The sequence below is a fragment of the Triturus cristatus genome, chromosome 8 (assembly GCF_964204655.1).
Source record: "Triturus cristatus chromosome 8, aTriCri1.1, whole genome shotgun sequence".
NCBI classification, from domain to species: Eukaryota; Metazoa; Chordata; class Amphibia; order Caudata; family Salamandridae; genus Triturus; species Triturus cristatus.
The window spans coordinates 1406490669-1406517989 of record NC_140591.1 but is presented as its reverse complement, the minus strand read 5'-3'; positions in this window follow the sequence as shown (position 1 = coordinate 1406517989).

Sequence of the window (27321 nt, the reverse complement as noted above, 5' to 3'; positions counted from 1 at the left end):
GTACGTACCCTGCGATGATGCGTGGTCCGGGTGGGCCGCACCCAGACCAATTTCTTTTGTCTATTGAATTCTGCCTCAGTAAGGCCACGTGGCGATGACTTATGGTGCACTGAGTTAGTAGTACCTTTGGCGCTCAGCGTGTACGTACCCTGCGATGATGCGTGGTCCAGGGGGCCGCACTCGGAGCAATGTCTGTTGAATTCTGCCTTAATAAGGCAACATGGCGATGACTTGTGGTGCACTGAGTTAGTGGCACCTGAAGCACTCAGCATGTGCGCACCCTGCGATGATGCATGGTCGGAGAGGGCTGTACAGGGAGCAATGTATCTTCCGTACTGGACTGCGTCATCTGCAATCGCTACTCCATCTAAATTGTGATGCCTGCTGTCCGCAGTGTAGATTAAAGGCAGTAGTCTGTACAGACATAAGTCTGCGATGCTGTGCCGCTGGGTTCGCAGGGGGCCTGTGTCGTGGAGACCCACGGTCATGGCGACATCCACGTGGCAGGGTGAGGCCCGCCGCTCTGTCAGACTCGTTGGTCTTCACAGCTCACAAGTGAAGCACACTCAGACCCCCGGTTTATTTATTCATACTCCTACGCTGGAGTGGCATACGTTGGACCAGCCCACTGCGCTTCCGCTTCCAGGGGAGGACAACACAGCTACATGTCCGAGATCTTCCCCACTGCCTAAGGTAACATGGTTGCGTTTATTGTGCACAACACTACAAGCACCAGCAGTATATGCACAGATGAAGAGGTTTATGATGTGTATAGTGAGGTCTGTCCAGCACATCACCTCTACACTTGGTATTGTGTGCATTATTATTATTTATGGATGAGTTACCTCCTTCACACATATTTGCTTGCCATATCTGCCAATATTCAAGTATTGTGTGGCTGAGGGACCATGCCATTTTTGGAAGGTCCGCTGTCCTGTTCTGCGCTGCCTCGGTGGCAGTAGGGAGGGTTGGTCCAGGGGGGACATCCTGAGGCTGGTGGCAGTGAGTGCTGTGGCCTTCATGGGTGTTTGAGCTGCGTGATCAGTAACTCTGTGACATATGTTGCGCTTCAGATGTGATTCTGGGCAGCGACATTGTAAGTAGTCATCCTGGTTTACACCAATAAAATACAGATGTTAGATACGTACTGCAAACGTGGCTTATTCCCTGTTTTTGGATCGCACCCCAGATTTGGCTGCTCGTTGAAAATATCGGGAACTGGTGCTTTTGTGTTAATTTTTGCACTGGGACGTATCCTCTGTATATTATTACCGTTGTTCTCATTTGTGATGATTTTTTTTTGTGTGGAAGCTATTGCAGGAAAACTGGGGAAATTGGCTGTTTTCACTAGGTTGACAATGAAGTGATAATTTAAAATAAAACAACTATAGGTTTAAAGAAGTAAATAATTAAATTAGCATTTAAAAAAACCTTTGAAATTCACTGAAAAAAGCCATAGGTTTCAGATACGTTATAGTTACAAATTAGCATTAGGTTTTGAAAATGGTAGTCTGTATTTTACAGGGGGTGTATCAAAGGTTATATTAGAGTGTAGGGCGGGGCATCAGATTGACACATGGATGATGTCATCAGTGATGTCAGCAGTAATGTCATTTGAGATGTCATCAGTGATGTCATCAGTGATGTCACTGACCATGTCATGAATGGCATAATATGTGACGTCATCAGCAGTGCATTGCTGGGGCGCATGTTATAGTTAGCTCAACTAACTATAACGGCAGAATTTCTATGGTTTTGTATGAGTGAAATGTCCAACTAACTACAACGTCCCTGAAACCTATGGTTTTTTCAGTGAATTTCAAAGGTTTTTTTAAATGCTGATTTGTAACTACAACGTCCCTGAATATATTATATACACACACATAGATATACATATCTATATACATATATACACCCACACACAGACATACATACATATTAACTACTGTCTGTCACCAGTAGGTAGTTATAGTTCGGACCACTTGACGAATGTTCATGAAAAGTAAAAAAAAAGTCCCCTTGCTGGTTCAGTTGCTGCGTTGAATGTTTTGAGGTCATCCGTTAAGCAGGGGCTGAGAAAAAAGGGGGTCCCAAAACGCATTTTACCCATGCTAGGTCTATGGGAGTTTTCATTTTTTGAACATGATTACAGTCCAAACCGCTGAATGAAATTGCCCCAAATTTGGAAGAAGGCTAGATGTTAGTCCAGAAAGAATGCTTTTTGTGTTTAAGTTTAAAACGTATAGATATCTGGGAGCCCAACAGCTGACTGAACCCCTACTGAAATTTGATTGGCTGACAACACTTCAACCAGGAAGTGTTGGCAGCCATCTGCAAAAAACGGGGGCAGGGTAGAAACACCCTGACCTGCTAGGCCTCTTGGGGGTTCCACTGGGAACCCCATGAACCCCCAAAAGCATTGATTTAAAAAAATTTCAGCAGGATCCGTGGATCTGGCTGAATATTTTTTTTAATTGAAGTGCAGACTCCTGTGCTCTGTTAATAATTGGCCCTCGGGTGGGCCAGGTCCAGGGGGCAGTACATAATAAAGGAGGGGGGTGCGTGTGCCCCTCCCCTTAGGAGGCTTCATATACCCCAGGGACCACGACCTCCCCGGGGCTTACTTTAAATAATAGTGTGAGGTTTACCTTGAGGCAAACCCCGCGCCCTGGGGACCACCACCTCCCCAGGGCAAAATGTTAATTTTAATGTGGGGGCACTCCCATCCCCCCTGCTGCCCTGAGGACTGCCACATACCTAGGGCAAAAGAATACATTAATGTGGGGGCTGCACACAACCACTACCCTGGGGGCCATCACCTCCTGAGTCTTCATTGACATAATAGTGCCGGGATTTCCCTTACAGAAACAGCCGTGCCCAGGGGACCACCACCTCCCCTGGTCAAAATGCAAATTATAATGCAGGGGCGGCTGCATGTCCCCCCGCAGGCTCGTGGAACAATATCTCCCTAGGGCTAAATTAAGATTGGAGGGGGTCTGCTTGGCCACCCTCCTGGTGCCAATAATGGCCCTCAGGGGGTGGGTTGGCCGGCTACTTCAATGTCCCAGGGTAACCACCCTAGTGACATTGCTTTTTGCTATGGCTTGGCAGGCGCAACACCCCCCCCCACCCCCCCAAGGCATAGCAAACACTGCTCCGCTTCTAGTAAGCAAGAGTAGAAAATGCTCTTGCTTACTAGAAAAAGAGCAGAATGTTTTTGGACAAAGGGAGCTGCATGTTAGCACCTCCCTCTGTCGAAAAGCAATGCTGGCTCCCACAGGATGCATGGAGACAGCAGGGACCGCGGCAACCTTTCAAGCTCCCCACGGTTACCGATGATTAAAAAGTGGGTGCCCTGGGTAGGACTAGGGCAAGCAGTATGAAGGCCAGGCCTCGGAGGATGCTGACCCCAGGCCGAAATCGGCCTGAGAGTGGGAATGTGCGGCCCCCTCCCTATTTCTTATTTTTTTTAAGTGAAATGGGGGCAGGCCCTAGGGGATAGAGTGCCCCAGGCCAAAGTTGGCTTGTGAGGGGGGCCATGCAGCCCCCATCCTTTTTTTGTATAAAAATACAAATTAACCCTGGGTGTAGTTCGAGTAGTAGCACTACGCGTAGCTACGCGAAGTGCACTTCGCACTACACGAGATACGCGTAGCACTACACGAACTGCGTTGTGTGCTGTTCGCGATGATTGCACAGTGCCGGATGCTTGTCCGCACTGTGCAATCATTGAAAACGGCATTGTGCACAGTGCAAGCTGTCGTTTTCTGCCGTTCAAGTAGACTTTTTCTCAACGCGGACTGGTAGTTTCTCATCGCGAGAAAACTGACCTCCCCATGTTGAGAATCTCGGCGGGAGGTTTATTTTCCACGCTCATGATCGGCAACTTGATGTTGCTGGTCGCGAATGAGGAAAAAGTCTCTACGGGATGTCATTTTGCTTGCTCGCGGCCGCCAACTTAACGTTGAGGACCGCGAGCGAGCAAAAAATGCCAACGTAGTTTGCGTAGTTTGTGCTACTTCGCGCTACGCGAAGTGCACGTAGCACAGTGCAAAAACGCAAACTACGTGAGCGTAGCGTAGTTGTCCGCCCAGGGTTAATAAAAATAAAACAGGGGCAAGCCCCAAGGGAGATCGTATTCCGGGGTCAAAATAGGCCCAAAAGGTCAATCATTACCAGGGAAGAAGGGCTACGCTGCCCTCTTCCCTAACAAAATAAAAATATATTAAAAAAAAAACTCAGGCCAATCGCCGGAGGTCCCGCACCCTTCACCACCACTCTGAAAATGCACCTCCTGACTTAATGGTGGTTGGGGAATGAAGTCCCCTTGAATGCTAAGAGTCTTTAGGGGCCAACAAGCCCTTACGTTACCTCTGGTAAATCCCAGACAGTAGGATTGCTGAGATGATTGCAGAGTGGTGAAGAAACAGGGTGTGGCCTCTGATGACCTCTCATCAATCCAGCTGTGTGGGTCTCACTGGAGGTAACAGGAATTGTATCTGTTCCCCAAGAACCATCAACCCCACAACTAGTAGTGCGCCAGGTTGCATGTTTGCAGAGTGATGGAAAAAGGGGCTGTGGCCATCTAAAACCTCTCAGCAAACCCACTGTGTGGGACTTGCTGCAGGTAACAGGAGGGGTAGTTGGCCCCCAAGGACCCTGTGGAGCCAAGTGGACTTCATCCCCCTACTAGTAGTGCAACAGGAGGTGCGTTTGCAGAGTGGTGGCGAAAGGGTGTGTGGCCTCTGACAGCCTCTCAGCAATGTATTCACAAAAAGTCACCTTGGTTTACAGCTCACCTAAAATCCGATAAGCTAGCTGCCACGAAAGCACAACGCAAATGGAGGCACTCCAAAAGTGCAGATGACAGACAGGCCTATAAATCTACCCATAGACAATACCTTGATCCAATAGTAATGGCCAAAAAAATCTATCTAGGTGACAGAATGAATAGGGCTTCCAACTCCCACAAAGAACTCTATAAAATATTAGAGAATTCACCAGTCCCACCTCATGTCAGCAGGAACAACTCATTTTGCAAGATTGGGCGGACACTCTGTCCACCTTTTTTGTGGACAAAATCAACAACATCCACAGCCTCTTTCCCCACAAGGCTGGTGAAAATCAGTACCATTGGTCCGTCAGTGATCATACCTCCAATCCAACCTCCCTGATTGAATTCACCAAATTCATCCAAGCAGAAGTCAGCACTGCCCTCTGTAAGGTTAAATCAGAATCCCCCCTGACCCAGTCTCCCCTCATATTCTGTCCATAATTGGGCCAGCCCTTCTCACAGGTCTCACCAAGCTTTTTAACCTATCCTTACGACACTCAACCGTTCTAACAAAGTGGAAAGCGGATATGGTCAAGCCCATATTAAAGAAGCCTACCCTGGATCCCAAGGAGCCAAATAACTACCGGCGCATCTCCATTCTTCCTTTTTTTGGGAAGATCCTGGAGTCGCTAATTAATAAAAAGCTAACCACCTTTCAGGAGAGCAATAATCTACTGGACCCCTCTCAATCTGGGTTTCGGGCCTCACACAGTACGGAAACCGCTTTGTTGGAGGTAGTTGACAACATAAGACTCTCCCTTGATGCTGGTCAATCAGCCATCCTGGTTTTACTTGATCTGTCGGCCACCTTCGACACCATCTCCCACAGCACTCTTGTGAATCGTCTGTGGGAGATGGGTGTCAGGTAGGGGTGGGCGGAATTTGCGTAATCGCGTTACGCAAATCTCCGCGAAACGGTAAAAAATCTCCGCGAACACGCAGAAATTCCGCGAACACGCGGAATTGCTTGTTCGCGATGCTTTTTTCCTGTTCACAATCGCTGTTTGCGTGCTCGGGGAGAAATATCTCGCGAACACGCATTTTGAGAACGCGAACAAGCATAAAATTTCGCGAAGTCACGGAAAGCAGAATTTTGGGCAATTTCGCGTTCTCCGCGGAACGCGATATTACGCAAATTCCGCAAATTCCGCGAGCGGAACGGAATTTACCGCCCAGGCCTAGTGTCAGGGGCACTGCATTGAACTGGCTCAGGAGTTATCTAATAGAATGAACTTCGAAAGTGCATATGGGTACTTTTGTCTCCAGTAGCCAATACATAGGCAAGGGTGTCTCCCAGGGCTCTAGCCTAAGCCCCACACTCTTCAACCTGTACATGGCACCCCTAGCCAGTGTGAGTAAATCATACGGCTTTGATACAGTATCGTATGGCGATGATACTCAGCTGCTAATCACGTTAGGCCCAGATCCGACTGATACCAAACTTCGATTCATGAAGTGTATGTCTGATATACACATCTGAATGCAAACCAATCATTTGTAACTCAATGTCAGCAAGACGCAAATCATCGTCTTCGGCAAAGCCCAGTCCTTGTGGTCGAGTGATTGGTGGTATCCCAATTTCAGCCCATGTTCATCTCCCAAGTTGGTAGCTCCTAACCTAGGGCTGCTGATTGACAATCACCTCTCCATGACTGATCATGTCAATCATATAGCCAGCATTTGTTATGGATTAATGTGCAGTCTTCGTAGGATCTTCCAATGGGTTCCACTGTCATCTCAAATGCCGCTGGTTCAAGGATTAATTATCAGTCGGCTAGACTATGGAATCGCCCAAATGGCCTCCATCAATGAAGAGCTCCTAACCAAATTACAGGTTCTCTAAAATACAGCTGCTAGACTGGTATTAAACCTACCCTCTCGATCCCCCTTAATACCAAGTTTGAGACCGCTTCATTGGCTTCCCATCAGGAAATGCATAACATTTAAGATCAACTGTCAGGTCCACAAAACCATCTTTGGAAATGGACCACATTATCTTGCAAAAAAACAGATCAGGTATAACCCCTCCAGAACTCTTAGATCTGCCAATAAACATCTTCTTATCTCATTTAAGATTCGTACAGCAAGAAATGGCGGGAGATCTTTTTCGCATCTTGCCCCCAACCTATGGAACTCACTCTCTCTGCATCTACGTATGGAGACCAACCATAGAAAATTTCGTAAGGCTCTCAAAACCTGCCTGTTCTGAGTTCTCTTCCTTCTGCCTGCTCTCTTCATTCCTTCTCCTCTACTGTTTTTTGGGATAGGCTAGCGCCTCAGGACCCTCGGGTGAAATGTGCACTTAATAAAATCTTATAGGATAACATAATATAATTCCTACAGTTTGGGACTTACTGGAGGTAACAGGAGGGGTAGTTGTCCCCCAAGGACGTCTTTGGGTGCCAACTACCCCTCCTGTTACCTCCAGTAAGTCAAACACAGCAGGATTGCCCCCTTTCTAACCACACAGAATATATATATGGTACAGGTACATCAACGACCTTTTCATTCTGTGGAAGGGCTCTCGCGCACAAGCAGAAGCATACATCAGAGAACTCAACACCAACGCAGTTAACCTTCACGTCAGTGGGCACATCAGTGCAACTAAAGTCAATTTCCTCGACTTGAAAGTATTCATACGAGATGGGTCAATTTGCACTGCAATCTTTAGAAAAACAAAGGCAGGCAATTTGATCTTAAAGGCCCATAGTAATCATCACAAATTTCTTAAGAACAGCATCTGCTATGGGGAACTTCTAAGATTGAAGAGAAATTGCACTAATGAGAGTGATTTCCAAGAGGCAGCCAAGGAGTCCATAGACAGATTTGTCGTAAGAGGATACACCCCCCCACTACTACCAATAACATTAGAGCAATAATTTCACGCAACTGGAACATTTTCAGATCCGATGCCATAATAGGCAAAAGTCTTCCCGAGCACCCACAAATAACTTACAGGCGTGGCCGGTCCCTCAAAAATATCTTAGTGCATAGTCACTTTGAAGGGATCTCACAGAATCCTAGAATAGGAAACTTTACAGGATTCTTTCCATGTTTGAAGTGCAAGGCATGTACAAATAGTCCTAAAACCCTCTTGTATGAAATTACCGGCAGGAAAGAAAGTCGAACCATTAACAAATTTTTAACATGTACCACCCCATTTTGTATTTATTGTCTCGTATGTCCCTGTAGAAAGATTTACATTGGGAGCACGATACATCCAACTAAACGCAGAGTTTTGGAATACGCTAGAGCCATTGAAAAATGTGATTTATCATATCCTGTCACAAGGCATTTCGCTCAATTCCATCAGAGTGACAGAAAACTGCTAAGGTTTTTCTGTATAGATCATGTACCTGCACACAAAAGGGGAGGTAACAGAGAGGAGAAATTACGGAGGTTAGAGTCCCGTTATATAGTGGATTTGCAAGCCAAAGCCCCTTGGGGATTGAATACAGAGGAAGAGCTAGCAATCCACTTGGGTTAGGCTCAAAACCTTCGATTAACCTAGTTATCAAGCAATAAAGTGAGACTGATGGTCTGTAATAAATCTGTTTCCCGACGGATGAGAGAAATTACTAGATTAATTTGACTAAATGTGAAGTACTGTTGCCCATCCAGGGCTTAATCACATAATGTAGTCTTCAGATTGATTTGGACTTAATGTGAAGTACTGTTGCCCCTCCAGGGCTCTATTATGGAGTAAATGCAGTGAGACTGTCCGCAGTGCATTTTCTGTATTGGTTTGGAGACAACAATAATTTAGTTTTAGGACACAGTGATGAAAAACAAATCATTTAGTCCTTTTATATATAAATAATTCTTCTTTTCCTTTTTTTCTTGAAAAATTATTATATATTTTTTTTGTGTGAAAACAATCGTAACTTTTAGCGCAAGGGCATGTTACCGTAATGTGTTTGTGTCATGCTCATGCCTACACAGAATAATGAGTTGGCAATATGATTATAAATATTTATGTACTCATAGAGAGCTAAATCATGCAGTGATTGGTACTACAATTTATATGTATAGGAATTGGCTATATAGATTGATTGCTTTATAGTGATGAATTGCTCACCCAGAGCTAAACCAAGTCGTACAATTTCTATAAATGTATATCACATGGCATACTTCATGTAAAACTCTATTTGCAAAGTCAACTGAAATACCACTTACAAGATGGCGCTAAACATTTTGAGAGTATATTTGTCCTTCACTTATGTTTATGCGGATAGAAGGAGCATTGTAGACTTGTGCTGTCTTGTTTCTGTGTTTATGCATGAATTTAAAATGCACTGTTCCCCGTTTTCAACACTAGTGGGGCGCTCCGGTCAGCTCCTGTCTTGAAAGTTTTGGGTTGATTCGTCAAGCAGGGGCCAAGAAAAAGGGGGGTCCCAAAATGCCTTTTCCCCATGTTAAGTTTCATAGGAAACTTTAGACAAAGCTACAGCCCAAACTGCTGAATGGAATTACACCAAAAGTGGCAAAAAGGTAGCCCTTGGTTTAGAAAGAGACCTTTTTTAAATAGTGTAAATCCATTCAGTAGTTTCTGAGAAATTAGAAAAATAAAAAGTGTATATATCTGTGGGCGCGGTCGGTTCGCGAACCCTCCCGAGCACGAGCTTCATTCTTATTGGCTGCCAACACTCCAAACCAGGAACTGTTTGCAGCCATTTAGTGACTCAGTAGAACCGAGTCACAAGAAAACAGTAAAACAAAGATAAAAAACAAAAAAAGGGGTCAGGATAGAAACACCCTGACCCCCTAGGCCTGCTCAGGGGGTCCCACAAGGAACCCCAGGGCGAAATAAAGCATTTTTAAACATAATTTCGGCGGAATTCGCATTGGGGTCACGAATCCCGCTGAAATTATGTTTAAAAAATGAAGCGCAGGCTCCCACGCTTCATTTTACTGAGGCCCCTGGGTGGGCCAGGTCTCGGGGGCAATGTGGTTTAAATTTGTGGGGGCCCCCACAGCCCCGTGGGCCACCACCTCCCCGGGGCTTATTAAATCTAATGCGGGGGCACGCAGCCCTAGGGCCACCACCTCCCCGGGCTTCTAAAATGAATGCGTGGGTGGGTCCCAACTCCCCCACACTGCCCCGGGGACCAGCACCTCCCCGGGGCATTTATGTAAATGAAAGGGGGGCCTCACGGGCCCCCCGAGCCCCGGGGACCGCCACCTCCCCGGGGCTCTAAATAATAATTAGAGTGAAGGGACTCAAGCCCCCCCACACTGCCCCGGGGACCACCACCTCCCTGGGGCACTTAATATTTAAATTTGGGGGTCCATTACAGACCCCCGGACCATTGGGACCACCACCTCCCCAGGGCTTTGCATAGGTTGGGAGGGGGCCGCATGGCCCCCCTCCAGGAGCCCTCAATGGCCCTGGGGACCGCCACCCCCCAGGGCCGGCTCCTTCAGTGTCCTGGGGTGCCCACCCCAGGACACTGCTGTTTGCTATGGAAGGGTGGGAGCATGGCTCCCACCCTGCCATAGCAAATGATGCTTTGCTTCCTTGAAGCGAGAGCAGGGAAACCTGCTCTCACTTCAATGAAGCAAAACAGAATTGCTTTTGAGCAAGGGGAGCTGCATGTCAGCTGGAGGCGGGGAGCCGGCGGGACCGTGGGGGCATTGGGGCTCCCCCCACGGTCCCCAACGGAAAGGGCCGGCCCTGGGGGATAGGGTCCCCGAGGCCAATAAAGGCCTCAGGAGGGGGGGCCACACAGCCCCCCTTCTTAAAATATTATTACTAAAAAAAGTTAAATATGTGGCCATGCCCTGGGGGATGGGGTCCCCGGGGCCGAAATTGGCCTCAGGAGGGGGGCCGCGCAGCCCCTTCCCGTTTTTTTTGTAACTGTAAAAAACAGGTCAGGCCCTGGAGGATGAGGTCCCCAGGGCCTCAAATATTGTAAGTCTCCAGCCTCTCCATAAATCACCATACAGTGTTCAATCTTTTATTGGCACCTACTCTCTTAGCGTATGCTTCTTTAAATTTCCTAGTACGGATTCGTTTATTGAGCAATTCCGAATAAGTGGGTATTTTTTGGGACCTCCAATTCTGCAATATCAGTGAACGTGTCACGAGGGAGGCAATTGCTACAAATGTCTCCTCCCCTCTCGACATTCCAAGGTTTCGTCTCTGGCTTGCCCAACCAAAAATTGCAATCTGAGCATCAGGATCCAAACTTTTCTGGACTCCCTAGCTTAAAGCCAAGAAGACATTTTCCCAGAATTGTTCTAGCGTTGGGCAGGTAAAAAAAGTATGGAGCCAGCCTCCCTCGCCTGGAATCTGGCAGGAGAAAGCATTTGATCTCTATTTCCGGATAAATCTTATGGAGAACATCGGGAGTATAGTATTTAAAATTAGCCGCTCATAGGGCCTTGCTGCCTTGCTGTGCAGTGGCTTTCCAATCCCGATTTGAGAACCTACATTCAGTCTCCAGTAACACTGTTTCTAAATGATTATTAACCATGATAGGTTCCCCTTGGGACCCTATACAACGATACCAGTTGCCCAACCCTCTCAGTTTTGCTTTAAATAAAGCAGTCATAAGTGGAGTTGGGCCTGGGCTGAGTAAAAGGCTGTACTTATTTAGTAATTGTGAAATCTGAATATATTCAAAAAAGGGAGGCTTACTCGAGGTGCCACACCTCTCTTGAACTTCTTGCCAGGTAATGCCTCTGCCAGCCACTAGAAAGTGCTCTAGCTCTTTGAATCCCCAATTAGTCCAGGGCCGTAGATGGCTGGCCTGTATTTGAAGGCCCAAGCTCTTACATTCGGTTAGTTCTAAAAAATAAGATCATGTGGAGCAGGCCTGTTTCGAATAAAAAATCTCGAGTCTGTAGGTATACTCTTGCAAGGTCTTATATCTCATTTTTTTAGGGAGTTTAGCTGTTTTCAGAAATACCTGGACCTGTGAACTGGCCTCTTGCACCATCTTGTCTAAAAAGAAATCGTCAATAGAGCCCTTGCGGTTAAGTAAATGGGCTGTTAAATTTAAAAATGTTGCTTCATAATATGTGCAGACTTGAGGAAGTGCAAGCCCCCCCGACTGATGTCAAGTTGGAGCACTGGAAGTTTTATTCTCAGAGCCTTCTTATTTCAAATGAATCTTCTAAACAGTGCTTCTAGCTCCTTAAAATAGATCGTATTAATTTTTATAGGAAGATTTATAAACAAGAAGACCAGTAAGGGTAAGATTGACATTTTTATAAGAGCCACCCGGCCTATCAATGTAAGCGGTAGTAGCGACCACTCTTCTAACAGCTTTATCATTTTTTTCCTCGTGGCTTCATGATTTCATTTGTAGATTTCCATGTATTGACTAGTGACTAGATATCGGATTGGATTGGGATTAAGGGCTTGCTGTTTAAAATTATCGGGAAGAAAATCATACGAAGTATTCATAGTTAAAACCTTAGTCTTGTTGCGATTGATTTTGTAGCCTTCAATTAATTCAAATTGTGTAAAATCGGCTAATATTGGATAAATATTCTGTCTTCCCGGGCTAAGATAAAGAATGATATCGTCAGCAAACAGCTTCAATTTAGCCATACCTGGTATTGGAGGTTTAATCTCCATGTTATTACATATTTTAGTGGCTAAGGGCCTCATGTACGTAGCCGAATACCGGTCGGTAACGGACGATTTTCGGTAATTATACCGTTACCGACCGGTATTTAGGCTTGTGACATGTAGGGGGCTCATTTCTGTATTCGGTAATTTACCGATTCTGTAATTTTACCGATTCGGTAAATTCCGAATACAGAAATGAGATGTAGGGGGAGTGTGTGGGTGTTGTTTGGAGTCGGTATTTACCACCAACTAATAGTTGGTGGTAAATAAAGTATGGATGTGTAAACGCATTTTATAGCGCTTAGAAGTGTGCAATGTGGCAGACATACATGCCCTTAGGGCATGTATGTGTGCCACATGTGCACACATGGCCGAATCAGGGGTGCAACAGGGTGTCAATGTGACACCCTGCCACCCTTGCATGTGCTCCCCCATTACCGAATCGGTATTTACCGATTCGGTAATGAGGCATACCTTCCCATCAATGGGAAGGTATGCCTCATTACCGATTCGGTAAATACCGATTCGGTAATTACCGACTCACTCCGATTCGGTAACATTTACCGAATTTTTACCTACATACACTTTACCGATTCTTAAATACTGAATCGGTATGATTCGGTATTTTAGAATCGGTAAAGTGTATGCCACCTACATGAGGCCCTAAGGGTTTAATAAAAAAGGTAAAAAGTACAGGGGAAAGTGGGCACCCTTGCCTGGTTCCCCAAGTGACATTAACCATTCCAGTTGGATTTGAATTGATAATCACCTGTGCCTGAACACCTTGATAGATATTACAAAGCATTTTTATAACCTGGGAGGTAATCCCATACCTACCCAGACCATAAAACATGGCATCCCAATTCACAAGGTCAAATGCTTTTCGGCTTCGACCATCATGATTAGAGCTGGAGTTTGAATGCAGTTAAAAAAGTCAAGTGCTTGTACTAAAAACCCTGTATTTGTGGACATCAGCCTTCCTTCAATCAACCCTGTCGGATCTCTATGGATCACTTTTTGTGCAAGAGGAGAGGAGTGCTGCGCCCAGATTTTCATTAAAATGTTATAGACTGAATTAAGTAAACTTATTGTCTATATAAGTTGACTTGGCTGGCTATTTACCCAATGACCTCCTCCCTTTTCCGTCTAGGCAATACATAGCGCCAGGACACCCAAGGGTAACCGTTGCACTCTTCAAATTTTATTAACATAACATAACATAACTTCTTTGGGGTTCTTCCCTTTCTTTACAAAGCTGACAATAATTGATTTCTTAAAATCTGTCATAACCAGTCCCCCCATTTTTACATAATTAAAGAGCTCTACCAAGAAAGGTGTCAATTCTTTTGCAAAAGCTCTATAAAATTCAATTGGTAGCCCATCATTACCACACACTTTTCCCCCCGACATAGAGGCAAGGGCGAGTTGAACTTCAGCTGCAGAAATATCAGCTTGAACCTCCTCTACCTGGCTATTTGATAGCTGCGGGAGATTGATGTCCTCAAAATATTGTTGGATAACCTCTTGCCCCACCATATATTTAGTTGCATACAACTGCTTGTAGTGCTAAAGAAACACTTTAGAAATAGTTTCTTTGTTTTCAAGAATTTGCTGTAACTTGAATAAGGATCTTCTTCCTGGGCCCGCCACAAGGGATCTTTAAGACACTAGATTGATTTAGCCAGATGTTTTACCATGTTTTAATAGCGGCATTTTTTCTCCCTATCTCTTGTTGCATAAGACCAAATTTTAGTCGCACCTGTGCCAGGTATACATTTGGTGGTAGGCCAAAGACTTTGTTGTACGTCTTTGTTTGAAGATTATTTAAAAGTTTTGCATTTTATCATTTAAAATGATATTTGATTAAGCCTCTGTCTGCAATAGTTTGCCAGCCATTATGACCACTATTGGCTGAAAAGATACATTTTTTTGCAAGGGAAAAGAATGCATAGACTGAACCATTTTCTTTTTAATTAAAGGTACTGTTTGTGAAATTGCAAATTCAATTGATCATGTATGTACAGCTCCAAATATTTGTAAGTGAAGACTACACCTAGGATTGTTTCTCCCGCTTAATTGGATTTGATGCCCAGGCTGATTCCTTATAGACATGGTTTTCGTTTTTGTGTTGTTAATTTCAAGTGCTTTGGCCTTAGCAAAAGTTGATAATTCATTAAGTACTCTCAAACTTTCAAATGCCAGACCTTCTCCTTCCAGGAAAAAAGTTGTAAGGGGAGGCTGGGAGAAGATCCACTAGTCCTCTGGGCCTCCAGGTGATGCTTGGAGTCCAGGGAATGCGATCTCCACCTCAGGTCATTCCACCTCTTCCTAATTTCCTCCAGTGTGAGCAGGTTGCGTGCTTCAGCATTCCCTCTGTCAACTATTCTGGCCCACATTTGCCTGTTCTGAGAAATGGTTGTACTTTGTACTTGGGCTCCAAACAATTGTGTCTATACTCTAATAATTTCATCCACTATGACTGGCAATTCTCCTTGCTATTATCCCAAAAAACAATTAAATATATTTTATGACCCACAAGAAAATAAATGATAGAGGAAAAAAGTGGCAAGAAGCAGAGAAAGCAAAACAAAACCTGACTTTACTGACAAACGTTCTGCTTGACAATGTTGTGCAGCAGTGGAATGGCAAAGGATCATGGTCTGAAATAGAATGTGTTTTATAGGGTGGCATGCAATTAGGCAAAATACATCAGGTGTGGTATGCTAGCATGCATCTAACAGGCACAGGTATACTACAATGTTGAACGTATAACGTGACGGAATCCCTCGGTCAGCAATCCGCCACTAGAGCAATGCCAGCACAGTTGTGAAATCTAAATATGCTTGGCTCAATACGACCACCTTGATGGTGACAGAGTAAAGTTAGCCTGTAGAGGAGTCCGCCGCGTCGTCAGTAGTGAGCCGCTTACATGACGGTAAAAACTCTCTCGACGTGTACGGAGATTCAGCCAGCACACATCAAAATATGGAGCTCTGGATTCTGTCAGATTGACTATACTGCAGAGGGACAACGGCAGTCCCCAAAGATCAGGCCCCTTTTCTCTTTCTAGCTCATAATGTATGGCACCGTGCTAATCCTAGGCATAAAAGTTTTATAAGAAAAACATACATTTGAGGTGAGCAGATGCAGAGTGTCGCTGGTGTTGTAGGGTGCTCTGTAGAGGAACTGCTCTCCATCTAAACTTTGGAACTACCCAGAGTTCTCTTCTTCCTTTTTAGGTCTATCTATCTATCTATCTATCTATCTATCTATCTATCTATCTATCTATCTATCTATCTATCTATCTATCTATCTATCTATCTATCTATCTATCTATCTATCTATCTATCTATCTATCTATCTATCTATCTATCTATCTATCTATCTATCTATCTATCTATCTATCTATCTATCTATCTATCTATCTATCTATCTATCTATCTATCTATCTATCTATCTATCTATCTATTCTATCTATCTACATCATACACACACTCACATGCACACCTACACATATGCTGGTAAAAGGTGTTTGAAGCAAGCACTGCTTGATCTACCACCATGGACATAAAAAAGTGGCTGCCAAAATGTTTTGGGGATCCAGCTTCACATCTTAACTTAGCGCTCCCAATGTTGCTGTAGCCACCCCGTAGAAGGTAGTGTCTAATATGCTTAAAGTGCTGCCCTGATTAGCCAGATGATCGGGTTGGTTGTTTGGAAAAATGGAAAATAAAATGTGGAGTGGCATTTGTGGAATGTGGTGCTTTAGGAAGGAGTAATAGAACCCATAAGTCTCTTGAGAGCAACAGAAACAAGACCAATAGCCAGACCAAAAGCATTGACATTCAGTTAATGACCATCATTTGTTTTCAACAGCAAAGGGATAGTGAATAGTCAACCATTAATAGCCTTACAATTACCCTTTCTCAACCATTGAAAAGCACATTGAAGCACACGGAAATCTATAGGGATTAAATGAAGCTATAGTAAAGTGGTAAAAACAAAACCACTGTAAGCCACTGTAAAATCACAGCTACAGTAGTTTCAAAAAAAGTGGAACCCATGGCAAGGGTCTACTTGTGCTTTACTGGATTCCAGTTTAGTAGTGCCCACTGATATTTTTGGCTTCTGGTGTGTGTGGTTGACACCTTTGCTTCACTCAGGGATGATTTCCACTGTTTTTCAAGAGTTTCGAAGTGGATAATGTAATGTTGATCAAATAATTGAGATCTCTGTGAATAACGTGTGGTTTAAAAAAGTCGTAGACTTGTAGTTTGGATAACAACAGGACAGATTTGGTAGTAGAGTTGAGAGGAGAGTCAGGCTGCAGAGGAGGTCTGAGTCAGACTCTTGAAGGAAATTGAGCTGCCTCTGAAGATCTACAGGTGGTGAGATTTAGTCTGGTTAAGTCTGGTTAATGGACCGAAGTAACTGAAAGTAACTAAAAGTAGATAAAAGTCAATAAAATACAATTTTAATCAAAATTAGAGACAGCTGTTATAGATTGTATTTAAGGCCTCATGGCCTACAGCTTTGTGAGTGTCTAGAACCTTTAGGCGGGAGGAATGTATATGCCACTTCAAATACTTCCTCCTTTCTCTGAAGACATGAAGTCTGACAGTGACACAAATTAAACACTCCCAATTATTAAAAAAACGTTCATGGAAGGGGAGAAGGGATGTACCCAATTAAAATATAACAATATCTTTTTGAAATTACTTATTTGATAGTAGTCACTATGAGACAATCATATCTCGTAAGTCAAAATCTGGATTTGCAAATTTTCCAAGAGGATGTTGGGAGGAAAATTGCCATTAGGTGAATGGCCATCCCACAGTGAAAAAGATCCTTGTCTGGAATATTCATGAGTTTAAGACATTGACTAATTCTCCTTCTTACAAGTGAGTTTTAGATGAGTATTCTAATCTAATTCTACAAGAGACTTGGTTGTGAGAGTGCCCTCCCATTCACCGGTTTGCTATCTGTGCAAAGAGTGCTTTTCTTTTCAAGTCTGGTTATCACTTAGGAAGCTAGTTCATTTTAATGTCAGTTCTGAGTGGGAAAACATCACACTATTTGATACCTTATGTAAATGGCTGCTAGCCTGTTCTATTTCATTATTCAGTGAGTAAAGTGTAAATAATTTGAAAGTCTTTTTGACTGTTTATATTCCACCTACTTGCACTATGTCTAATGATGAATTGGAAAAATTGGACTAAAATATACCTAATTTGTGCTGGCACTTTCCATCTTCACTGTATAATTTGACAGACTTCTTTATTCTAAAAAATATCACTTTGTATCCTTGATGAACTCTCAGTATACCAAATTCAATGTCTTGAGACTTCTAGTGTGGTGTCCCAACCTGCTACTAGCTCTGGTAGAACCAACTAGGTATTGTCAACTTTTGTGCAACATAATTTGATTACTTATAAACTGTGATTCTTAAGTATTAGTCCTACTGCGGCAGCATTCAAACATTTCTTTTGCCATGTTATATAGTGCGTACTCGACCCAAAGGTATCAGAGCACTTTACATGAGCACCAGTTGTATTACAGATGGACACATTCATTTCTGGGCACAGGGAGATTAAGTGTTTTGCCCAGAATCACAGGATGTTTGCTTCGGCTTCGAGGTCACCCACTCTAGCCATTAAGCCATATCCTCTCCATTATAGTAATCAAATGCCCATAAATTTCTCATTTATACCTCTAGAGCACTTTGGAGTGGTGCAGTGGTGAATGACTTTAAGGGGGTTGCCTTGGGAGCAAGCGACTATTTAGCTTTTGAGATAGCTTGGAAAGGAAAATACAAGAAGGCATTGAAGCCTGCTTTGGAGCTAGGCCTCATTTTTAATCAAAGAGTAAGAGTTTCAATAGCTGAAGAGCGCAATTAAAGATATCTATCAATAAGAGCATGATAGATACCTGTGGTAATGGTACTGAGTGGTATAATCAGTTATTAAAAAGAGTTTTGTTCCTATTAAAGGTGGATTACAACTCAAATGGTGTTTCTGGTACCAAAATATGTTGTACAGAGAAGATGTTGCATTATCTAAAGTGCCACAATTTAAGGAGGTCCCTAAACAGAATATGATATAGAGAGTTTGATTATGGGGATGAAAATGACAGGCAAGAGTATAGAAACTTGAACAAATTTCATCATACCTTGCGGACCCAAAAAAAGAGGATATTTTATGAGTTGTACTACAGCATATTGCAGGAGGTGATTTCACAAAGTAACTCCAACTCTTTTTTGGCATATGGTTAATAGTGAGATTATAGTATCACTAGTATCTGAAGTACAATGGGCTGACTTTATCTCAAAACGAAATAAAAGTACAGCCCAAAAAACGATAAAACAATACTGTTAAATATCTGAAAAATTGTCATTTGTCAGTACTACAGGAAGCAGGGATAATTAATTAAATAATTAGTAAAAATGAAATTGTCACGAACAGACAGCCTGGAGAACCTACCAGCAGTACAGTTCAAACTGCCTCCATTAGGGGCCCTGCACTACCTGGAATCTTGAGCTGGCATGTTCTCAGGGAGCCTGTTATGCTGTATATCCAGTCAGTATCAGTTTTGTTTTATAATTGTTTCCTTTGAACCAGCCAAACTTGTTTTAAAACCCCTAACCTTTGTTTGTTATTAGTTACTGGTGATTGTATTGATGTGTCAAAGTGATATGGAGACTCCGTAGGAACATACCAGATTAACAATGGTCAGGTTGCTACCATCCTTCTCTGTCCTGATGACGACCCCCACATGAATAATTGCAAGCAGTGCAAATGTTGTCTTAGTGGGTTTCACCAATAGCATTCAGTGTTTGACTATACAAACCCAAATGTGCACTTCACTGGGTTCGTAAATTATTTTGTCCTATGGGCAGGATCCTTTTCTGTTGAATATATTGTAAATATTGTCTATGTATTATATAGTTGGCTCACTTATTTGCACTTATTTGCACTTTTACTACGCTGTCCCTTCAATCTCCTCCATTTTCTGGATTTTGTGTGATTGTGACTACTGTGAATACAGATATAATGGTGTTGTATATACTTTTCTAGGGGAACACTGTTTGTATGATTCTTCGGTGAGGAGGCAACCTGAGTCCTTGCTTTAAATGCCTCTCATACTCAGGAAAAGTACCAGACTCATTGTGGGGGCATAAATATCGTTGATTCACAAGAAAGGATCCTGGAATGACACTGCGAATTTCAGGTTGAATTCCCATGTGGATAAATCTTCTAAGAGTTAAGCCCTAACTATGTTTAAATCACTGGAAGCCTGGACATTTGTCCTGCATTACTCAAAAAGAGCTGGGGTGATTTAGGCAAAATCACTCTAAGATCGATCACTCTGGGCAGCTGCAGGGAGGCCCATAACAACTACAAGTAACCTATGCTGTTGTTTCGTTGACTTACAGACCAACTTTGACTGAATTGATCATAGTACCCCTTGGGAAAAATTTGGCAAATGGAAAATTACACAGGATCTGCTGTTTATGACACAAAAACTACATTCTAGGACTTGGGTCCTGGTTGATTTAAATGGTTTAGAAACTCTATTGGAAAAATTCTCAGTGGAAAAAGACCTTAGGCAGGTGTGTGTTTTATCACCCCTGCTATTTAGCCTTTTCATCAGCAATGTTCCAAAAGGACTAGCGAATACAAATTCTTTCCTAAAATAGGGCGTGTATATGTCAATTGTCCTCTATGCAAAGACAATTTAGTTATAATGGACTTCAGTCCAAAAGGTCAGCAGCATAACCTTTGTGCTCTTCATTCTTACTGGGAACCCAGTAGATTTGTTGTCAGCTTTAAAAAAACTAGACTTTGATTTTCTCCAAGAAGCCTAAACAATTTAATTGGTGCCTAAATAGTGTTCCTTTGGAGCAGGTTAGTGAAGATAGAGACATGGGTCTTATGTTTGCAAATATTTAAAAGGGGCCAACCTTTTAGCAAATGTGAGAACTTCACTTCTTTCCATTGTCAATGTCTTAAAAACAATTGAGTCCAGTTTTGGTGGATTGTCTGTGGAGCCCTAAAAAGGCAATATCAGATAAATTAATATAGCAAGCATTGTATATTGCATATTTGCATACTAATTTACCTGGAAGTTAAATGGGAGTCGCTTGAAAGACTTAGTTCAAAGACTCTTTTGGGCCACCCAAAGACCTCGATGATTCAAGCAGTATGATAAGAAATGGGTCTTGATTCTTCAACACTCTTTGCTTGTTCTCAATGCGTTAAGGTCTTTTTTAGTATTAAACATTTCTCCTGTAACAAAGACGTTTCTTCTTTAATGTAGAATGATATTATGCAATAGTCCGATTAATTTTCTTGACTCGCAAAATTTGTAAGGAATTCCAATTCAATAATTGCTGTTTTTGAGAGTGAAGTTTCTTTGGCGCTAAATAAGGTGAAGATCATTCTCCACAATGAGATAAGGAAAGGCACATTAGAAGGCGGTAGACTTTAACTTGTGGCAAAGACACACATTAATCATTTAATTAGAAGCCTGTAGGATATGGAGATCTTCCCTTATTTGCTTCTGGTCCCTGATAAACAAATATGGAGGATTATCCTTCAATTCTGAATAGGAATAGACCCATGTTGGAGAATTGCTGGCCTTAGAGATACAGTCCTATATTGTACTTGTGATATAAAAATGAAATGTTCTTAACCTCTGTTTCTCTTAGACTGCTCCTTCTTTTTTAGTGAGAGGTAACATATTCTTTGTTCTCTGATAAGGAAGCATGGCATGAGAACTTGGAGTGAAGAATGAGTCACTTTATGTTGAATGAAAACTTTAGATATTGCAATTGCAGTTGCAAAGTACTTTATGTTGACCTAGATGAGATTCCTTCTGTGAATCATATTTAGAAAGATTCTAGGAAGTTTACAAACTCTTTAAGTTGTAGTTATTGAGTTGGGTCGTTGTTAACTATGAGTTAATCTGTTAATGTTGATAGGTTTTTAATAAGGCTAATTATTCTATCCTGATTTGCATGACATAACATTGAACTATGAACTGTTATGTTTTGAAACGTTGAAGAATGCCCTGCCTGTTATCCAATTAACTCAATTATCTGGGTATTGAAGGAAATTGGTAATTTCATATTTTAAGCTGTATGTATGTGTATTATGCATGGTTCTTTGAAACGTTTTGTACTATGTGAAATTGTTATCCTTCTATAAGATATCTTCTTGGAAATAAATATCTCTTGCTACTACAGTCAGAGTTCACCCACGATTAAAAAGTATTGTTCTCCTGATAGAAGTTCACAAGCTAAAAAATGGTAACCCTGAGATTAGTTCCCTACCACTTCCGTGACAGATTATGCAGTGACTGATTTATTACTACTGTATGAGATTAAGAAATGCAGAAGAGGTATATAGCTTTAGTGCTGTAACATTGTCCAATTTTCACTGTCTGCTTTAGATTCCTATACCAGAGACTATTGGAGCTATAGGTCTCCAGCTCCCATAACTCTTCATTCTGGCAATTCCCCATCCCAACAGGTAACACGTTTGGCTCGTGTTCTGACACACAACAACACCGATCCAGTCTACAGCTCTGTCCCACAACACTGTGCATTACATTAATTTTGAATCACTAAAGTATGGATTGACTCAATGCTCTGAGAAAGCTCTCAGACCCAGAAGAGTCTGATGGCACAGGAATACAACTCCCCATGCTTACAGCATGCATGAGGATCAACATATACCAGGCAGGCTGAAGTATGTAGAGACCTCGGCATAAAATTGCACCTAATCTTGCATGTGCACATGCCAGTGGCATGCACGAATATGCATGCATAGGCAGACTTTAGAAAGGAGTTCAAAGTATTTGACCTTAGATCAATTAGTAGTGCAAGTCATTAATGAGAATTTAGGAACTCAGAAGGCCTTGGCCTTGAGCATTTATTCTTTAGGATCAGGCAAGTCCTGAGAAGCATTGTTTAAGCCTGATGGTAAATGATTGGAAACACAAAAAGGAAAATACCTCATGATTTGACAGAAGAGCTCTGAAAGAACCTTTTATAGTTTGACAATAATTAGCAGACTGATGACTGTAGGAAATATGAAAGGCAAGCAGTTCATTTTGTGAGAAAACAATGAAAAATTAGCAAGAGGAATGAATACACAGTAAGCACTGATATGTCTTCTTGTTGTGACTATTGCCGTAACATTCAGTGAAATATGTTCACGTTTTGCTTGTGCATATAAATACCTCTCTTTATCTGAATCACACGCCTCCCCTAACCCATTTCCTTCCTCTAACTAAGTGTGGAAATATTTTAGAATGCATCTCAATGTCAGGTCAATGCAGGCTCTAATTCAGATGTGAGAAAGTACCACTTAAAATAGGCTCAGTTATAAAGGATTGTATGTGCAATACTTTTCATGGTCTGCATTCAAGGCATAGCTGAAAACTATGTCATCTGCCTACTATTTTCAGGCCACAACCACAATGTGAGCACAGATGTTCATGGAAGCAGGGTATAATTGATGGCCAAATGAAAAACATTGTGTCCATTGCAATGCAAGCCAGGAGACACACACTTTCTTAGAGGCACTGTGGTCATGACTATTCTACATAAGATGTGGACGAAGGTCATGGCTTGGGCACGCTACATTCATGGCACTTCCAAAGGCAATGCCTTACTTGTACAGAAGTTAGAGCATGGGTACAGGTTCCTGCATGCTCACTATATAGCACATAGTATTAGGCTCTAATTAAGTTTCTGATTCAAGAACAGACACATTTTGTTGAGTGGAGTGTCTAGTCCCAATTTGACCTCCGCAATTTCAGGCTTCATGCCATTTCCTCTGGCCCTTCAGACTCCCCTCCAAGTGTGATTAGCACATGCCTTCTAGGGAGCAACAGATATCAAACAATTATTTCATCCTCTAGGGATTCTGACATGGATAGAAAATCTTTAAACATAGACCCTATGAACTATGTTTTATATTAACAATACGTGTGATTCCTGTTCCATTGATACACATACTGATTACAATTGGTCACTTGTGTGTATTACTTTCTGGAGAGCACCAAGTACGTTTCTGCACAAAGCACCCACTTTGTCGCTGTTTTTAATGCTTCTTTCATTTTTTTGTACTTTGATTAAAATACCATTTGGATATTTATGGATTGATTGTTTACTAGGGACCATCATCCCCTACACTATATAGCAAGTGCCACTGTATGTAGACATTTCACGACCCCCTCATGCGCCCTCCGTGCGTGGGTCTAGCACGTAGGGCTCATGTTGCTTTACCCCTGTGGTGCTTTATGATCCTCTATGATATTCATGACTGATGCGCTCCCAGTGTTCCTCATGGCTAGTGTTTTCCAGCATCCCTCATAGCTAGTGTTCCCCCAGCACCCTCATGACTGATGCTTCCACAGCACCCTCATGACCATTGATTTTCCAGCATATGTAATTTCCATTACGCTTGAGCCCCTGCAAGCATTCCTCACATTCTGTGAACCAATGGGTTAACTACTTTTGCTGTTCCTAGGGCCGTTGTGTGGTTTTCCATTAAGACACTGGAAGCTTCCCTAAGAAACACGTGAGTCATTTGCAAGCCTTGCTCTCGCTGTTACTGGGGTCTTGGTGTTTTTTTCCACTATGTGCATTCAAGTGAAAATTAATTTTATTCATTTCTTGATATTTGGTTCTGATAAACGAGTTGCACCTGCCCATTCTGTAAGGTCATAGTGAGTGTACTAACACATGTTTTTCCCCAAATTTCAAGAATATTCCAGAGGGCCATGTGCCCCATATGCGGCATGTGATCTAGCTTCATCCATCGAGCCTTCAAAAGGGTATTTGAAACCGTACCCAAACCCGAATCATGTATTGGTCTTGTTCCCTGCTGGACAAGCTCCACCCTTCCCACTCACCTGAAGAATCCTGTTGCAACCAAGAAGCGCTGCAATCTTCTTAAAGTTCATCTCAACAGTGGGTTCTTTTGGCATCCACTCCCTTGACATCTTCCTCCTTGCTCCCTCCTTCACAGCTACACTGGAACCACCGCGTCTCCCTGAGTCAAGGCTATGAGATCGTCTGCAAACATCAGACAAGTTGAAGTACTAGGCTAATTACTTGATATCGGGGGCGTGGCTTGGCGCCCGGAGGACATGGCGGCGGCGGCTTGAGGCTCTCCGGATCAGCGCGGGGAAAACGCGCTTAGAGAGCCCTTCACGAGAAGCTGCACAAAGGAGCAAGCGTCGGAGTTGTTCGGTGCGAGGATATAAGCTCTGACACTGTTTTTCAGCAAAACGGACAACGGTATTCAGAGGTAAACACCCAACCTCATACTCGCGCAAACATGACCGCCATTTTGTTTGCCTGACCGCGTTAGAAGCGTTTATTCAGCATAAAAGGCGGCAAAAATGGACTGTCTTTCAAGACTGTCCCAGTTTTTTTTTCAATAGCTCAGCTTAAGCGCCCTACCCGAGAAGGGTTGTGGGATGTTGCTGCAACCTAGTTTTGCCTCACAATCTGCATGTTTTGAGGAGATGCAGTTACGGCCGCCATTTTGAAGAAATTTCACGATTTTAAACAGCATGATATTTGAATATTTACAAAAACAAACACACCAGGTTCAGGTGCCCATCGTTTTTTTGTCTCAAGTTTATATTTTGGCCCATCATTTTGAACTCTTCACTTATCTGCCTTCGCGTCATGATGATTTAAATGCTATAGATATATTTATTACAAGGGTGAGGATATGCTAGGTTGCTGAAATCCCGTAGGACATAAACTGCCACTGCGGTTTCGTGATATAAAGAGTCTAGGAGGCATCATTTGGTCTGGTTGTGTCTACTTTTGAGTTGACTCTAATGCTTCACATGCTGGCTCGTGCACCACAAATTTTAACCTGAGTTTCAGTCTCTTTCTAATTTTCACATTCTGTAAGTTGATGGGCAGAATAAAAGGCTCTTTCTCTATTGCTTCAAAACCAAAATGCATCTTTATTAAGAATTCATCAGTCTTCTCAGAACTTTCCAAGCTGGATAATTCAGAATCCCTTGAGTCGGATAACAGCAGCACAAAAATGGACCCCACATTGCCACCAGCAGGGAAGTCAAATGTAAAGTGTTTGAAAAAAGATCCTCCCTCACCACCCAAATCGACTTCACCAGTTTCTATGGAACTCTTACTCCAGGAAATAAGAGCCCTGAGGCCTTTTGTTGAGGAAACCAACTCCAAATTGCAAATTCTTTCAGATAATTGGTCACAACTGGATGTCAGACTAACAGCAGTACAGCAAAATGTTTCTTTCTTTAATGACACTGCCAAGAGGGTTACCTTCTTAAATTCTCAAGTTTCCACACTCCAAAAACAGGCCGAAGACCTTGAAAATCATAATAGGAGAAACAATATACGCATTTATTGTCTGGCGGAGGGAACAGAAGGTGTGGACTCCATTGCTTTCTTTCAATCCTTCCTTCCTAAGATTCTTCATTTACCAGAAGATACCATATTGAACATACAACGTGCCCACAGACTGGGCCGTGTATCTCCCAATACCTCCTCTCCACAAAGACCAAGAGGAGTCATCATTTACTTTCTAGAGTATACAGATTTGCTGAAAGTGTTGACAGACGCTAAAGCCATTCAATGAATTTCTTGGTCTGGTGCCACACTAATCTTTGCACAAGATTACTCGAAGGTGACTGCAGCCAGACGTAAAGCCTTTCTCGATATGAGACCTGACCTCCGCTCAATGGGTGCCCGATATGGCCTCTTTCACCCTTGCTTATTAAAAGTAACTTATAACAACAGAACAATGACGTATGATGATCCACTACCTCTGCAAAGCTTCATCAACTCACACAAAACGGTTCAAATGGATTCTTCAAGACCTTCCTCCTAACATATTACCTGACTTTCCTAATATTTATACATGAGATACCACTTTGTCTTAAAGTGTAGGGTTTGTGCTATTACTTATATTAATAGTTTTTACAGTTTAGTATTATCTATGACAATTCTAGTTCATGTTACTTGGTGCTGTTTGTCTTCTATGTTTCTCCCTTAATCTGTTAGTTAATGTCAAATATTGTATTTTTTGCTTCCACAGTTTTGGTTTACGTAATGGCTCGTTTACTCCCCGGTTTCGCCTAGTCCATAGTTGACGTCCCGTCTGTTCCATGTGGCTCCACCCACCCTCACTTCCATGTTCCCTTTTTGTAGGTATGTTGCTCATCTTGTCGTTTGTTTCTTGTTTTGTCATGCATTCTTCCATTTTGTTTTACTCTGGTGTCTTCTTTATTACTATCTTTTTTCACTTGTTCACATTCGTAACTATATTTGTCAATACATCTTTTAATCTTATTACATCTATATTCTTCCATCAGTTCTCCGCTATATCTGTCTTCTTTTACACTGCTATATTCGACTTTTATTCCGGACTCTGGATATTTAATTTCTTCATATTGCTTTGTCATAGAACTCAATTTGCCATTCATCTCTTTCCTTTTTCCTTTTCTATTATTTACTGTTCTTTCTATGAATTGGATTTTTGCCTAGGATTGCCAGATCAAGTTGTTTTTGATAAGTTATGCCGTTAAAATTGATTTCATGGAACGTCAGGGGGTTAAATTCTCCGATTAAAAGACAGAGAGTCTTAACTCACTTAGCTAAATTAGGTGCGGATATTGTATTTCTACAAGAAACACACCTTACAGATGCAGACTCACTAAAACTAAAGAGAGGTTGGGTAGGGGAAATTTTCTTTTCTAAAGGGGACAGTAAACGTAATGGAGTAATGATATTGTGTCGTAAATCACTTTCAATTACATTCCTAGCACAGGAATCAGATGCTGACGGCAGATGGCTTAATGTTAAACTGTTACTAAAGAATGTTCCAGTCTCTCTTTT